Source organism: Homalodisca vitripennis, chromosome 4 (genome assembly GCF_021130785.1).
Source record: "Homalodisca vitripennis isolate AUS2020 chromosome 4, UT_GWSS_2.1, whole genome shotgun sequence".
NCBI classification, from domain to species: domain Eukaryota; kingdom Metazoa; phylum Arthropoda; class Insecta; order Hemiptera; family Cicadellidae; genus Homalodisca; species Homalodisca vitripennis.
Genome location: NC_060210.1, coordinates 95,555,993 through 95,574,571, shown reverse-complemented (window position 1 = coordinate 95,574,571; position 18,579 = coordinate 95,555,993). Strand labels below are relative to the sequence as shown.

Below are 18,579 nucleotides of genomic sequence, written 5' to 3'. Positions count from 1 at the left end.
ATTAATTTTATGATTATCAACAGGCAGCAAATTGAATGTTGTTCTGAACATCTTTACTGTAATATTATGACACTGTGGGATAGTCTCTTTAGAAAACAATTGTTTTTTGCCAGGAGCATTGGACTTATTACCAAAGCTCACTCTTCTGCATTTTCCGATCAATATTTTCTCATGCTTTGATCACATTCGACCATATGGTGCAGAAAATACAGTGTCATAAATACACAAAACATAATTTAATGAAAATTCACTTTAAGGGTAGCCTAACCTAACTAAGTACAACGGACTTGCCCAAATGTCTACTGTCCAACTCAAGGACCATCTGACCTAGAACCTGAGAGTAATGTTTAGAACTTAACTGTTCTAACTAGTGCTAACATAATGAAAACTCATCCAACCTAGTTACTTGACTACCGGACCTACCTACCTAAGGACCAATTATTCTGGTGTACCTGAAGATTAACTGAAGTCTACCTAAGGGTCGATCAGACTATCCGAGAGCCCAACTGGCTTACCAAAGCCAAACACCATAATGTCCTAGTAGTATAGAAGTCCTATGTGCTTGAAAATACCAAGAGGATAACTGGAGGATTAGTGCAGAAAAATAGGGTGTCTAACCCTAAACAAAGAGAATAGGCTATTTAATTTATCCACTTATCATTATTTGTTTCTTTTTTGGTTTTTTTTTAAGAAAATGCTTAGGAAGTATGAGTTAAGAAAAGTCAGTAAACAAATACAGAAAGTCTAAAATAGTTAACAAACGTTGAAAAAGCTCAACTTCTCTAGTTGAATGCGCTGACATTCCGGTGTGATAACACATTCCAAATAGTCCATCAATGATTCGGAAGTATTCATGATCAAACCTCTCAGGATTTTAATATGTTTCTGATAAGTACTACATAACCTACTATTTGAAGAGATGGTTTTTCGTTCTTGTTATGTTGCTGCAGAGCAACATTAGCTGCTGCTGCAGCTCATGCTGTGGCTGATAAACATTACAAGTCAGCCAGTATTTAGTAATATATATATATATATATATATATATATATATATATATATATATATATATATATATATGAAACAGTAGGCTAGCCTAGATACGTACTGTGACAAACATTTAAAACAGGTACAAGAAGAAGTGCCTGAATACATGCATTGTATCAAAGGACAAGTTGTAACTAAGTTAGGCCTATAAGATTCACAAAAAATGTCACCAAACTATGTTCTTCTTCGGTCAAAGGAAACATAAATTAGAAATTTTGTGTCACTTTAGCTTAAATTTTACTTTTAACTGATAATGATTTAGTTTTGGTGCTTTGATGGGGACTGGCTTGCACACATGCTTTTAGATTAAGTTAATGTTGCTCAACAAAAGCCATGTACCCTATATGGCAAGCTGGTTTTGCTGTCATACTATGACCTTGAGTGTTCCACGTAAAACAATGTTGAACCTCATGTGCCTTTTACACCCTTATATTTGATAATAGCGTTATGGGTGATGTCTCATTTGAAAGATATAATTAAGGCATCCAAACGCCTTATTGGTACTTTTTTTTAAGTTTATTCCTATACTTTTGGAATATTAAAATGACGAAGTACAACAAAGTTTAAAATTAGTTTCTGAAGAACCCATAAAAATATTGGAAAAACTAAAAAAAGTTCAGATAGGTAATAATTATATGTTTAAATGAGACATCTTCCATTAGACTAATTGTACGAGTAGAAATATGGATGTAAAACTCCATGAGGTTTAAAATTGTTGTTATGGAGAAAAACTCAAGATTCAGCTGGCTCTTAATGATCAAAATTGTATAAATGGTCTTTTAAACAGAATTTAATTTCTCAATAAATCATGTGAAATAAAAGCATTTCTCTACTACATGCTGCTTTTTGTTAGTAATCTGAACTAAGTATGAACACCATACGATTACATCTTGATAAATAAAATCACGTAGGAATTACTCATATTTCAAAATATTGCTTCATTTAAGTAAGCAACATCACAAGCAAACTTCAATCTACAGAGTTGTAATTAAAAGACATTGTCGCGGTATTTTGTAATACTTAATTTTCAATCATTAAATACAACTGCACTGTAACTTAAACATGTCCTCAATTAATTTTACTTATTCCTCAAAGAGAGAATATTTAATACACCTTATTTAGTTTTGATTGGTTTAGATTTGTTTTACTTGTAATATATAAACAAATTTGACATAGGCCTAAGCTGAAAAATTTTACGTTTTTCTATATACTTGTGACACAATTATCCAATAATGTTCATGGGGTCTATTTCTGATATGCCTGCTATTAAACATCTACTGGTGTTGACATATCTAAAAACTGAGCACTGATATAAAAAACAAGACTTTGGACCAAAAAAATCGGCGTATTAATATTCTGTATATACCCTAGTTTTGTATTAAGAAAGGCTTTGGAAAATTCTGCCTGTTTAGTATACTCAACATATCTAAAAACTGAGCACTGATATAAAAAACAAGACTTTGGACCAAAAAAATCGGCGTATTAATATTCTGTATATACCCTAGTTTTGTATTAAGAAAGGCTTTGGAAAATTCTGCCTGTTTAGTATACTCAACATATTAAAAATTAAGTTGATGTTGTACATGTTGCCTACATCAATTTGATGAAGGAGCTGGCCTACCATTCTTCACATTATCTCTTAAGTTTAGTACTTACTGAGAACTTTTAAAAATAATTTTTAATGGTTGTAGTTAAAAAAATCAATAGTTACAAAATTCCCTCAACCTCATTGATTGAAAAGTCCTTTTTAAATTTACTAATGTGTAGTAATACATGGCATTTGAATTTTGATAGATTTTCTTAATGGTAGTAATTTATTTTTGGGTGTAAATATAAGAATATACTTAAATCTGAAAATCTTATTTATCCTCAAAATTACTGTTTGTGAAATTATTATTAATATTTTGTTAATGTATTGTTTGCAAGCCTAAGAAAAGAAAAGATCATAGTATTCACGGTTAAATTGTTAAATGGTAAAAAACTGCGCTTTTGCCATAAAACTCCTTAACTTAACATTACTGACCTTATAGTGTGCAACATTTCAAAACAATCAAACTCACTCCAAGTTTTTCCAGAATGTAAGCTGATTGTTTGGAATTGTACCAGGATAACTGTTGCTGGCGAGACCGGTAGAGTAATTCTAAAAGGAATCAACACACCACTCCAGAATTGAATGAAATTTGTTATGAAGGTAGTCCTATTATTAGGAAAAATGCCAATTTCTCCAAAATATTTCGAACACTTTCAAGTTACAACTATGTAAAGTTTCTCAAAATCCACAAAAAAACAGTAACCAACATGTTTTGAAATCAACATAGCTTTTCGACTAATTGAGCTTGAAAGATGGGAGTCGTGTCATTTTACTCAGTTTTATATGCTCTTCTTTTGCTTGATTAGGAAAAAAGCTATGGTGATTTTAAAATATGTTGGTTCCTAATCTATAAGAGGACTACCTTCATATCAAATTTTACCAAACTCTGAGGTGGTCATGTTTATACCCTGTGTTGATTTGATATGGAGTGATCCTGTACAGCAATATCCCAGAAACCTGTGCTGATTAAGTTAAGTTAAAGCCTGTATTAAATTATCCTATTTTAGCCCATTGTTGTATATTTATGTCACATAAACATGAGAGTACACCTTAGTAATGTCCTAATAGTTGATGTATTTTTTTGGACTTAGGAGATGGAATTTCATAAGAGTGAAACTTCCATTTGAAACATATGGAATATGGTTCACTGCACTTAGGTGAATGCAGTGTTAAGTTTATGGTAGAGAATGACAGTGTAAATAATCCGGAAAGTCTTTGCGAGGTTGTTTTAGACCTAAAGACTGAAGGATTTTACCCAGGCGTATATAATGTGAAATGTAAAGAAACACCTCATCTCAGCGAACAATTTGATCCTTATTCCTAAAACAATTCTGCAATGTACATTATATTATTGTATTGTGGGGATACTGAGGCCATTAAGTAACAAACTTATCGATTCTGGATTGGATCCAGAAGACATTATTCACCATCCTGTTAAGATTCCACAATATCTTAACAAGCCAGGAAGTTTATCCTACACTCTTGTGTTTGAAAGCTAACTAAATCTCTAATAATGATGCCATGGTATGACCCTTCTAAACTATACAATGACACAAGACTGCAAGTCAAAAGTGCACCCAAATATAGAGGCTATCATATACACTGGCTGTGGAACAGATGAAATAGTCTTCATACCTTGTATGTCCATTATTCCTTCAGATTATCAGTTCCAATTTAAAGGACTACAGTTTCCAGCACAACTCTGTTTTTTTGTAAATAAAATTTGTGTCAAAATTTTTCAGTACTTTTTGGACATCCCTGTATAGATTGTTTTGAATCACAATTTCCACCACCATCACCACTATTTTCTTTACTTACGCTTCCACCTCCTGTTTTAAGAGAAAAATTTTTCACCTTGATACGAATTCTCATATCGACTCGCAAAAATCAGACATGGACTTTGGGCCACAGGTAGCATGTTGTAAATATAAGAGAATAGCAACTTTAAATTCTGCAAAGAAGTGTAACTGACAAACCTCTATTTAGATACAGTACACAGAACTGTTAGAATACCTATTACTTAATTAAAAGCTGATAATGAGATCCATGTTTTTAAAAACCCAAAGCCAGCTATCTGCTATCGTTGATTGATTCAGATTAGTTCAGAATTTCATACCTTAACATCATATTAGAAAAAGCAACTTGTAAATTGATGTAAAGAATATTCATCCAACACAGAAAAGTTCCTGGATTTGAGGCACCAGTCAGACAGTTTTTAAAAATATGACATTTTTCATGTTTTACTTTTAACGTTAATTGTACTTTATTTATATTATTAATATTATTTTATATTATAACCTTTATATTCTTTTGTATACTTAAATTGTTCTTGGATGAACCTGAAACTCCATGTAGAGCCACTCAAAGTAATCATAGCAGAGGTAAACCCTAACATAATAGTTCCTACAGAACATATCAGTATTAGGGATTCAATGGTTCCTGATTATTCTTGCAAGGGTCTTCTGATTATCAAGAAGTGGTGTGATAATTCTGGCAGAAGAAGGGCTGGGGAGAAAAAGTTTAGATCTGCTGCAGTAAATCAGCTGATAGAGAGTATGAATGCAGTGTTTCAGTGTTGAAATTAAAAGCAGAGATATGTTTTTGACAGGTGTATTGCATACAAAATACCAAACTTTAAAAATAATGAATTTCTGGGCAAGCTAAGTAATTTATTTGAAATTCTACAATCTAAACACAATAATTTATTCATTGGGTGATTTTAACATTGGAACATTCTTCCACTTCAAAATGTTTTAATACGTCATGGAATACAACACCTAATAGACTTCCAACCAAACGAAAGTAACAGATAATTCTATAACTATATAACAAACAAATATAAGCAAACTGTTTGGGTGATCAGCAGCTTTGTCACTACAATAGTCAAATAGTGAATTACGTGGGACTCCACAATGTAAAAATAGTAGTGTATTGTTAAAAAAAATTATCACATAATGATGTTCTACCAGTTGTTAAAATATTTATTACAAAGGAAAGATTGAAGCTAATTCTATTGTGCATTAATACATTAAGAATTTTACATTAATTTCATGTATTACTTTGATTTGGTTTTAACAATAGTTAAAAAAACAAATTCAGAAATGATGGACTAAAAGATGAGTTAAACTCTGGGGAAAGAGATTTTACTATTTTATAAATAAGCAAAAGAAACATGCTTACAAGTACCAAACAATACATTCAAAATTTAAAATAAACAATACATATGCCTTCTAACTTACACAAGAAAATCTTTCAAAATAAAATTAAAATTCAACCAATGTTTGTAATACAGCTTGGGATTTGATCAATAAGGAACCAAGGAAAAAGAATAATACAATTGAAAATAACTAAACCATTGATATTGGTTGTGGGCAGACCAAATATTCTACTGATATCAATAATGTTTTTAACGAATACTTGTAAATGTTATTGATGACATTCTTAATAAGAACTTAGCAGACATGCACTAAATTGTAACCCTGATGTTCAAGATTCCTGGTGTAACTCCTGGTGAGTACTGATCAGGTGCCCTACTGTAACTGAAATAGAATTAGGAAAATATCATAGTATTCTTTAAAATAATTCTTCCATGTGGGTAATTATGTTCCAATAAAACTAATGAAATTTTCAAAAGTAGTATTGGTATCGGAAAACGAGTTCCATCTTATAATATAAACTCATAATTATTTTATATCCAGTATTGTCCACAAAAATTTAAAACTACCAAAGCAGTTTACAAAAAGGAAAAATTACAAAAGTTATAATTACTGCTCAATTGCAATCTTAAACTTACACTATCAAACATTTTTTTATAACCAAATTTCTGGTAGAATAAAAGAACATTTAGAACACTGTAATTTTTTTGATCAGGTACAATATGGATTCTGAAAAAAAGCATCCACAGGAAAAACAAAAAGACTAGTAAATGCTGAATTAAATTTAGAATCAAGTGACAAACAAGTTAAAATGTATTTTTATGAATGTATCGTTATGCTCAATAAACTATAGTATTTAGATATCAAAACGCAATTCCTTGAATTAGTTCAGGTCTTACTTTTCTGACAGACAAAAATTTGTTGAAATGTAATATAACTAATAATAAGTTTACAAAACTAATATATACAAAGTCAATAAAATATGGGGTCTCACTGGGATTTATATTGGTACCTTTGTTATTTACCTGTTGTATATAAGGCATGCCTAAAGTCTAAATTAACCTCAATTAAATGAAGTGTTAACTCTGTCTTTATGAAGATGGCTCAAATATTGTCAAATCAATAAAAACTTAAAATGAACCCGAAAGTGGCTGTTCGTACACAACTGTCAAGTCTTCAGCAATGTTTTATAGACAACGATTTGGTTATGAATGATAATAATATTATTTTTTAATAAAACAAAACAGACTGTTTTTGAATCATATATTTTTTTAGAGATAATGATAGTAGTACCCAATAACTTAGTTAATAAGATTTTTGGGTCTGAATTAAAATATTTTAAATTTCTTTGATGGGACAAACATCGAGTGCGTTGTAGGTAGGATTAACTACAGACTGTATGTTTTAAGACGTAGGTATGTATTCTTTTTCTGTGGTATTCGGTTTTTTAAGACTTCTATGCAAACATTCAATCCATATTTCATGTGATATCTCTACTACTTCTTCAAATTTCGGTAAAGTGTTTTAATTTTACAAAAAAGGGAAGTACAAATAATGTTAAATCTAAAGCAAGATACTTCGGTGGAACAGAACTCTTCAGATCTAAAATTTATTACACTTTATATATTTTATAATGTGTTATATTCCTAAAAACAACAATCTACATAACACAACGTACATTCACAATGAGTAACATACATACAGTTTAATACGAGTATTAAAAATACATTGTAACAATTCAACATAATCTTGAATTTTATCGTGAGAGCCATTATTGTTGTTGTGGTTTGTTATTAATTTTAATATTCTGACACTAGTCAATGTAGCCTACAGTATGTGCACAGATGAATAAGGATTATTTGTGTACTGTCTAATTGAGCAAAACTATATTGCATTTTTTATATAAAAGTGGATTTCATGAATAGTTGAGGTCTTTATAGTCCACCCATTAATAGGCAAAGAAGGCAGTATAAACTGTTTTTTCACCATCTAATAGTGTTATTCCAGATGCAGTGGCCAAAGCAATATATTTCGTGCTTCTAACCGTAGACAGAGACGTTTGTTAATGAGGAATGTTGTACCTGTGTAGCCAGGTGCATCCAGTAAAAATATTTTTTGTAGTACCAGACTCGCATTCTTGGGTTAGAAAAGTCTCCTCAGGAGATAATTTTATATTAAATAACTCTTTAATTTTGAATTATTTCCCTGCATGTATTCTCTGTTTTCAGAATTATCTTCATGTATTGTAGGTTTAGCCAGTTTAAGTAGTCTATAATCAGGTAAGCAGTAACTGAATCTTCAATAAGATTCTAGCACAGATTGTGTTCATCGTCCGTACTTAAATTTACATAGTTTTTTAAATTTTTTATTTACATGGAACATAATATTCTGAAAACTCTTATTTAATTTCGTCCCAAAGGTTTTGTGGGTTGGAAGTAATGTAAAACACTAAGATTACTAAAAAGAGTAAGTTGGAACGCCGAAAAGCTTACAACATCATTATATATATTATGTTTCTATTGTTTATCATCTATGAGTAAGGTCATGCAAGCATCATATTTTTTTTCCATGCTTGCGTCTGGTAAATACATAATATGAAGGAAATACCAAGTATAAAGGTAGAGTCATCAGTTTGACATCAGTAAAAACACCAGAAGGGATATTGCTGAACTAACAAGTTGGTCAGCAAAGTTATCTTTGTTGAAGTACACATTTGTTTCGAGCCACATGTGTTACTGTTGGATATCCATCATGAATAGTCAAACCTAATATTCTCCAAACTCCTTCTGAGGTGCTGATGTATCTCACAGTAGGCCTATCACATGTTTCAGACGCAATGCAAGAACTGTCTAATCACCTTTTGTAATACATTTACATGTGTACTTGTCTTTACAGAGTTTGCCATTTCAACATTGACGTTTGCTTTAAACGTACTAGCCAAAATTGTGATAGTCCTATCCATCTGTTCCACTTCTACTTTGTTATGATCCAAATGAATCTTGAACAAGAACTCATTCATTCGTCTTGAACTCTTCTTTAGTATGAGGACTACCCATCTTCTCCTTTTTGTTTCTCTTGGGCGAATGATCGAGGATATTTCTTTGTGCAGTTACCATCTTTCAAACATAGAGGACTTCTATTTAATCTTGCACAAGCCACAAGTCATATTAGCCGTAATATCATGATAAAGAAGAGGATCACATTGGGGATCTGGGATTACGCCGTAAACAGCTTTATCAGTCATATTGTTAATTTGATATACAATGTTTTAATACACAACAGAAGGTGTGTATATTTTGCAAACCACACTTTTGTTATTCAACAGTGAACATGTGACATCGCACTTTACCAAATATATGTCCTTTAATTAATAATTATGAAATACATTAATTCTTTAAATATTAAGTGAAATAGTCTTGCAGTTATACTGCGATACTGATAATATTTTTGTTCAGAATACATTTCTATTTGAATTTCTTTCAACTTAGGATTACATGTAAATGTAGTCTAATAAACAAATCTGACCTACAAAAATGTAATGGGATATATGATGAAGATAATTACATTTTTCAGTGTTTATTCTACCATATTTGTTTACCAAGAATCAGCTTAAGAGAGCACAGTAGTGAAGTACATAATTTTCTTCTCCATCTCAGTAAAAACTAAAACTCAGTAGAAGAAACAGTTTCTCTAAGAGGTTTCTTAGTTTATTTACTAGCTTTATAAGTTACAGGATCTATCTGTAGCATATCGAATACCCATCTTCACCATAGCAAAACATAGTGGTAGTGTAGAGCATCATAAGATCAGTGATATTCACAGATATGTTTGAGTTTGTTATCACTGCTTTCGATTACTGTATATCTCCTCTGGTAAACTACAGTCCAACAATAACCAAAAATTACCTTGCTGGTAGGGAGTGCATTGTAGTGTCCTTAATTTAACTTAGCTGAGTTTTGATCAGGATTATACTGGTGGATTATAATTTTATATTTAGAAAAAGTTTTATATTTGATGATTTTCAGTTTGGTGTTAATATTGGTATTGGTATAAGTATTGTGTTGGTATTTTTTTGGTGAACTTCTGGATGGTTGTTTTGACAACTGCTGGCTGCTACTTTTAGTTGATTCTTTTGTATATTGTAGTATAACTTTAACTTTTGTTTTGTTACAACTTGCAGATGCTGAAGTAGGCCTACCTATAGATATTATTGTTCTCATTAGCAGCAGTAGAGTTGTCACTTTAATTTGTTTTAGAGAAGAGTCTAGGACCCTACCTTAGTTCTAAAAGGACCATAGTGTATCCCATCACTTTCATTTAATGATATGTAAATATCGTGTTGCTCTACAAAGATCTCCATTATAACGTAATCTGTTAATAGGATTAATGTCAGATCTGTACTACTTAAAATTGAAATTGCCAGAAGCTTCAAAGCTTCAAATTAAAATGGAAAAAGTTATCCAACAGCTTTTAACTTACGTAATCCACCATAAGTATAAGGTTGGACCATGTCAGCAAAATATTGATATGCACTCCCGTGATTATTACCATTAACTTACTGTCATATGATATAATCTAAAATCTACTCCAAAGTTCAAAAACATAATTAGCAATAGTAATTCATACTTCTGCTGACGTCACCTCGGTCTGGTGTATAATGTAAGAAATCGAAGTACCACCTTTAATTTTAATTAATTTATGAGAGAAATCACCAGCATGTTTTGTTTGTCTATTCCTTCAAACTGTTGCATTTTCTACAATCTCCATAAATAAAATAAAAAAATATCCTTTAAACATTTTTTAGAAGCTAACTTTAAATGTTGTCGTCCGACAGGATCTGATTCACATAATCCACAATATTTTCTACAACCCTCATAAATAAAATTAAATATACCAGTAACACATTTTATACCCTTGTACTAAACCATTTTTTTTATATTGCACCTCATTCAAATTTCATATCATCAATATCATATATATGATTATCTTCCATGGTTATTGCTGGGTGCTGATGAATATTTCAGTCAGTATATCTCCTTGGAAATACATAGATAACCTTTATACATGTATAGTCTCATAAGTGTAGTTGAAAACAATATTTTAATACAAAGTGAAAGTAAAATGAAGAAAAATTGAGAAAACATACTCTAAATATATTTAAGTTGCCTTATTGTGTTGTCTATTATCTTACAATCCCAGCATATTTCAATACTCGTCGAAAGACAAAATAAACTGAATATATAACCGTATTACAACAAAATAAGAAATGTAACATTTTCAAACCACTGTTGCTTTTTATTAAATATACTGAAATAGTGAAATACGGTATTTGTTTTAAATTTTAGTTGTAAAGGAATCATGGGTGTAAGGAATTAAGGGGGGCTCAAGCCCTCCCCCTCAAAATTTTAAAAGACAAAGTTTGTTTAACATTAAAATTGCATCCAGTAGTTCGTTATAAACTAGAACACATAAGGTCCTAAAGCTTAACAATCCCCGCCCCCCCCCCTCCTGTCACAGCTCCGAGCCCATATCTGTGAGGGATATGTTATGCTTACTAAACACCCAGTGTGAAATAATTATTTTCTATATACACCACTGGACGTAACACTGTTAATACCAATTACGACACTCTGCTGTATTCACATAGTATCACGTTACTCATTAAATCTAAATAAAAAAATATTGAATCATTAGCCACATCACCTATTTACACCAATGTTACTTGTCATAAATATTATTCATATACTTGCATGGTCTCGGTATTGTTCCGACAGACCATCTCCATCACAAACGTAAAAGTGCCTTTGTTCACTGTACAGATTTAACATGACACTTCTCTGTAGGAAGTACAGTAATACACGAGTGAAACTTAATTTAATTTAAAGTTGTACAACTCCCAGTGATTCACCCACCTGATTACATATTCATGTCTGTATTTAATTTAAGAAGTCTTCATACTTTGTTACACGAAGCTCATTTCGCACGGACTGTAAAACACTCGACTGCGCGTTCATTAGGTATTCATTTTAAATGCACAAACTTTGTCGTCGTGTAGGAACGGGGAGAGACAAGTTTTTTGACAAACGATACAGTGTCGGTTTTATTATAGGGGTTGTCATAATAAACGGTGATGGTGACGCAAGCCAGTGTGATATGCAAGAATGTGAGTGTGGCTCGGCGATGGTCGGCCGTTAGCAATTATGATGTCCTGCCAGAGCCCACGTCTGATGTCTCGGCTAGATATGTCCACCGGTCCGACTACTGAAGGTTGCACCGCTCGGCTGGCTGAGCTCTGCGACTCTCAAACGTTCTGTAATAAGTCATTTCGATGAAACAATTTCAGGAGCTCGGCCGGTATGCTAGGCAGTTAACTTGCAACGGCCTGGCAGGATTCTATGAAATCAGACTCGGGCTTAAAGATCCAGTTCTGATAATGAGTTGATTGAAATTCAAGTCGGTGTAGAATTTTAATATCATTATTTGAACCTTGCATGTAATATCGTTACCCCATATCTTCAAACACATCTTAAATCTTAATGAATTCAGTTACAACATTTATTATTTATGAAATACGTTATGTCTAACAGAAATAGCCTGTGTGTATGTTGTGAAAATATTCTGGCACTAAACCAATATGCACGAACCATATTTGGACTTCATATTATTCCCATATATTTTATATGCGATAGGAGTAACTAGGCTTTATGCGAATTTTTATTATAATTTTACAATTTGGCATAGCTTATGCAGATTTTTAATGGAAGTATAGGTTATTTAAGACTTTAGTTTTTTAACGATGCTCATGAGGGATTCTCTTTGGCTTGTGCGAGTACAATGTCAAAAGTACTGAAAAAAGTGGTACGGTCTTAGAAAGCATTTCACCTGCGCATCTGTAAAGTTTTGAGTTCGACAGTAAAAATTGCTAAACTCGCGCGGAAGAGTTCTTGCGTGCGATATCACGACCAATGTCCTATAGTTGTTCGAGCCAACAGGCATATCTTGTTGGAGAACAGTGTCGCATAGTAAAATTTCAACTCTACATATTGCCGAGATATCTATATCGTGGGTGAATAAATTTTGCATTGATCCCCCGCAACAACCAGCAACAAGCAGCTGTCGCAGGTATTCATGACTAAAATTGCTTAACCTTTATCTCATCAGATAGTTATCACTAACAGCAACTAACAACAGTTAACTAGCAAGTTTGCTAGTTGTTTGGTAGTCACACACGATAGTGATCTCGACAATGCTTAGAATTAAAACTGTACTGTGCGACACTGCTCTCCATTTTTCGCGTTCAACTGTCCGACAGTGGTTGTGACAGCGCTCGCGAGAGCTTTTGCGCCCGTTTAGACTAGCAATGTTTGCTGCCGGACACAACACTTGCATTGTAACCGCAGCCTAGGCCGGAGGCCACCGCCCCTCGTGTTATTAAAGCGGTATGGTTTATATGCTATGTTTTGTAAACATTTTTCATTGTAAAGACTTCATATAAATCATAAACTTTTCACTTTTTCGTGTTAATTTATATTGTCAAAGACCGCGTTCGTACCGCGGACCATCCCTGTGCAAGTTATATACTTTGTTCTTCTCCATGGCCAGCCATACTTGTAAAGTAAAATTATCAAATTTCTTCGAGGTTGAGTGTTTCCGTGCGTGCGTGTTTATGTATTAATAAATTTGTGTTATGTCTAATTCTATTTATTTTGACAACGTCTTTGATTTTTAACACCTTCACTACGACACGAGTAATGCACCGACTTAAGTACAGCGGGAATAGTAATTTGTGCCCGCCGCAGTCAACGTGTGTTAACCACTTGACGACATGATTTGTAATGGACACCGCTCACGAACTATAAGTGTTTACAAAAAAATTAATTACGCCTTGAATTATTAACTTACTCTCAATCTCTGGTACCTATGTCGTTCTTCAAGAGACAACAAATTCTGTAGAAGATTTTACTTTTGGAATAATAATGAGTTAAAGTGGAGAAAACTTAAATTTTAAACATAAAACCGTGTTTTCTCAAAATGTTCCGTTATCGTCATACACAGTATGACACTAAATATTTTTCTTTTACTTAAATGCATGGATGAATACTTCAAAATCAATAAAAAATTATCTCCAAAGTAAAATAGTTTTATATTTTAATGTGACAGAAGTTTGAAGCGAGATGTTTAGCGTGGGAAAGAGGTTGCCGGGAAACGGCTCCGTCAGAGATCTTCCCTAGAAAAACATACTCTAGTCATCATTAAACGAATCAAGTTGGATTGGCGACGGAAATATACGTAACCAAATTTATTTAATTAATACTCTCTAACACTCACACGGAGATGACTTATGATTAAATGCTAACGTTTTAGAAATATTTAGCACCCCCCATGGCTTGATTAGTTACAGACAACTCAGTGTAACGTTTATCACTTAAGTTATGACACACGTGTTCTGTAGCAGAAACACTCAAGCAACATTCTTGGGTATCAAGTGATAAACGAGACAGACATCCAGAGATTTATAGTATACAAATGACTTATAATTAGCTTAAAGATACTATTATAAATTGTAAATTTTGCATTCTATGTGGAATCTAATTAAATAGCTTACAATTAATACAGTAAGCACACTTAACGTAAGCTCAACCCTATAGAAAAGGTAACAGTAACGTTAGTCTTACTGAAGTTCCTGTCCTAAAATGTCATGTTTCCACGTCCGGATGAAGGTTGGTAAATGTTTGTAAAAGAAATAAAAATATTTTCTCTGTATAACCCTTTTTATTTAATCATAGGTTCATTGAAAATATATCAGTACAATGATTAAGGTCTTTACAACGAACTAATCAGTAAATTGCATTCTTAAAATTTGGGTGACTATGCGGTTGATGAGTCTGTGATAGACTTGCATTTAGAGGGATCAGAAATAAACAAAAACCGTTTTGCAGTAATGATCTGTATTTATTTCTCTTGTACAATAATGAGCGCGTTATTTAATCTGGAACTGCCGGTAACATTCCTCTCATTGGCGGCGGAGTGTCTTTTGTACACTGAACTTTGCCTTGTATTTATTTTATCATCATCTTGATATAAAATAATTTATTGTATACCATTTTACTCAGGAATGTTGAAGGAACATTTCCTTTACAAATAGTAAGTATATATGTATTTTAAATGTAGTCACCGCACGTTTGAAAAATAAAAAAATCTGAATTCAAAGTTTCTGATCGAAGTTTACAAAAGATGGAACATTTAGTTTTGAGGAAAACAAAAATGAGTAAAAGATTAAATTTCTTACATGTTATTTTAAAATAAAAGAAAAACTTAAGTACAGATGGTCTAACCGCAACTTGTCAAAAAATTAAAACTTCAATGTTCTCGGGATCTATTTGGCATAGAACATATTATGTCCTAACATAATTATAAGTACCACTTTTACCTCAACCACTCAACCAGTGAAATCCAAAATCGTAAAAACTTGAATCTGTAGAGCTTTTCTTCGGTATTTACCGACCGGAAGTGATTTTTTTCTCGATAATTATATAGGTAGTCGAGTACAGTTTAATGATAACACAAAATCGTCGTCCTAACTCAATCAACAATACCACGTTTACCTCAATAACTGAAGTTCTAATCATTAGAGTTTTTCAGGTGTATTTTGTTTCCGACCGAAAGTGATTTTTTTAAATTTTCCCATAATTAGGCCCATATACTCGCCTACAGTGTAATACAAAAAATCGTCATTATAACTCATTCATAAATACCTCAATCAGTGAAATCCAAAGTAGCCGAATTTCTAATCAGTAGAGTTTTTCCGGTCGTTAGTTTGATCTGTACCCGAGCAACGCTCGAAAATTGCACTCCTTTTCTAAAGGGTTTTCGGCCGTCAGTGGCCAATGTCCCCGAAGGGTTATTTAATTTTCTCCACAGAATATAGTTGTGTCAATTATACGCTAGAGTGAAGCTCCGGTTTGTTCTTTTTCTTTCTTATCCAGTGAATCCAACATCACTTTGGTGTCTTCTACTCGGCCAGAATCGAACTTCGTAAAGTTTCTGTAGCTATACAAGAAAATTTGTGGTACTAGAGTTGCTGTGAGAGTTGAATTTGCCTATTACATCTTTCCACTTTCTATAAGGCGTAGTTACTAAAGCTCCATATTTTTGGTATTTACCTACCTTTTACCAGTGAACTCATTGGCAAATAACACACAAAACGTCCCCCGGATCCCACGGTTTCGGACCCCCCCCCCGAACGAAATTTCTGGCTACGCTACTGATGTGGAGCCCCAAGGAATTGGAGGGTAACAATTTGAGAATTTTAAATTTAAGTTACAATGGTTTTACTGACTATCTACAAATAAGCAAAAAACAATAATGCAGAAATTCCCCATACTAGGCGTAACGTTAACAGAATCTATGACTCATTAAACTACAAGTGTATAATCAATACATTGATACGTTTCACAATGTATCAATTGACTATAACCTAATTGTTACTGGATGGAAAATTTAAGTTGATAACTGAGCTAGGTGTGTCCCTATAGGAATATGTAATGTGAGAGCACTTAGAGATAACATGCCATGTGCCATGTGAGTGACTTTTTCTAAGTGTTTTAACTGGACTTTGCACATATAATTAGTTTATTGTTGATACCTCAGTATTACCTTATGGAATTTTTACTGTCGTAAAATCCTTCAAAATAAAAAATCACTATTAAGTACAAATAAAGTACACACCCAATGTAGTTTTTAATTCTTTATATATTCTTAGAGATGAATGGCACAATTACAAAACTACTATGCTACTATTTGAATTTTTATATGAATGTACAGTCATACACCCCTTCCCAATAACTTTCTGGGTTGAGTTTGGCTCAATAAGATCTCTTTTGTTTTTAATTAGTGTATTTTAAACTTTATCGTTTTCTTATATATATTATATATATATATATATATATATATATATATATATAATTTTTTTTGTTTCTTATATATATTCTTATATATATTATATATATGGATATAAGATAAAAACTATTTTCTAAAAATCGATTGCACTACTGTAACCAACCTACCAACCAAAGTAAGCCCATAAAATAAAATTTACTTACTGGTTGACTTTTTTTAAAATTTAGAAGTATATTTGGTATCCACCTTCTTGGATTTAGATTTAGGCCTAGCATTTTAAATATGAATAGGGTTGTGTTTACATTTTTGTCATTACTTCTTTTAATTTGACTTCAATTGTGCAAACTGAAATTTAATCTGTTTAAAACGTTATTAAAAAATTAAAATATTTATTAGTAATTTTATATTCACAGTTTACTAGTTAGGTTCCGTACCTACTGAATTGTATTATTTAGCCTAATAATGTTTAAATTGTTAAATATGTAAATATTACAGATTTGAGTTGTTATATGCCACATTGCTTTACAATTGGAACATGAAACTTGCGATAACAACATTTAAAATAGTAAGTAAGCTTCAAATCAAATATTAAACCCTAATTTATTTATTGTGTAACGCATTGTAGTGAAAGTTAATAATGTATTAGAATGTTCACTGCAATATTTATTTGATAAGAATTCTTGATAATAGGAATTACACTGATAACTTCAGTATATTCATAGCACTTTTCCTTATCACTTTGTTTTGTTTAATTTTCAACCCGTATTACAAGTGGTCATTTTTATCTCAAGTGACTCCATTTTTATCTTGTGTGACTTTTCAAATAATTTTAAAGTACTTCCTCATTATTTTCCTCCGTAGACTAATGGTTATAGTCTCGGCTCTCTAACTTAGAGATCACGGGTTCAAATCCCGGGGAGTGCCAGTCATGCGTACATATGATCAATATAGTGAAGAATAATAAAAACAGCGTATATCGAAGCCGGCATAGCTAACATTAAGGAGTAAAAGAGAGAAAAAAGTTCCTCATTAAACCTGTGTCGAGAGTCCGCTATAGAGAATGACCGTGAGTTTTACCCAATCAGAACAATTGTAAACACTTTTACGTTCTTAATTGTATTCTCACTTTAAAGACATAATTAATCCACATTCAAATATTTCATAGGTTTTGTTTGTAAAATGTGTACCCTTTGAATGTTCGATTAAATACAAAAACAGTTTTTCAGACATTTTTCTGAATAATCAAAAAGTGTATTGAGAACGTTGGGAAACGTAAGTTATTAATTATATTATAAATTAAACAATAATAAACCTTTGAATACTTTTGTATTTGTATTTTATTTGTACAATGTACATTTCGGATTCGAAGAATCCATTGCCAGGTGCTTGTAGGAACCTAAGGTTTATTATTGTTTACTTATATTATAAACTATCTAGGCTACATTTCTAATAGTATTAATTATATCCTTACAATGAGATACTGTTCAAACGCCTAAATGGAAAGCCGTAAAAGTGTTTGACATTGTTGTGTGGTGCTAAACTCAAGATGGCCGCCAGTTTCGTGTTAAAAAGTAATTTGGCACTACAGTTCCGAACAATAAGAACTTCAAATTAGAAAATTTCACTTTTGGTAATAATTCGCATTTATTTGTATCGTTGAACTCGAAATAAAAAAATAACTAAAAATCACATATTCAAATTTAAAACGTTAGCCTAAATCCAAGATATAAGATGATTGCCAAATTCAAAACCAGCCAAATTAAAAGTCAATTTTACTTTATAGACACTACTAAACTGATAATTATAAATTAGTAAGTTTTAATATCTTCCACATTTTATGGACACACTTTATACCCTGTCTTAAGTGAAAACATTTTTAAACCGGTATTG

At 32.1% G+C, this 18,579-nt stretch overlaps 1 protein-coding gene across 1 annotated transcript in view; it reads left to right on the top strand.

Moving 5' to 3' along the window:
• The window catches only part of LOC124359811 (mannosyl-oligosaccharide 1,2-alpha-mannosidase IA), a 235,170-nt gene that overhangs the window by 1,203 nt on the left and 215,388 nt on the right, over nucleotides 1–18,579 (top strand). The gene's annotated exons all lie outside the window — the stretch shown is intronic.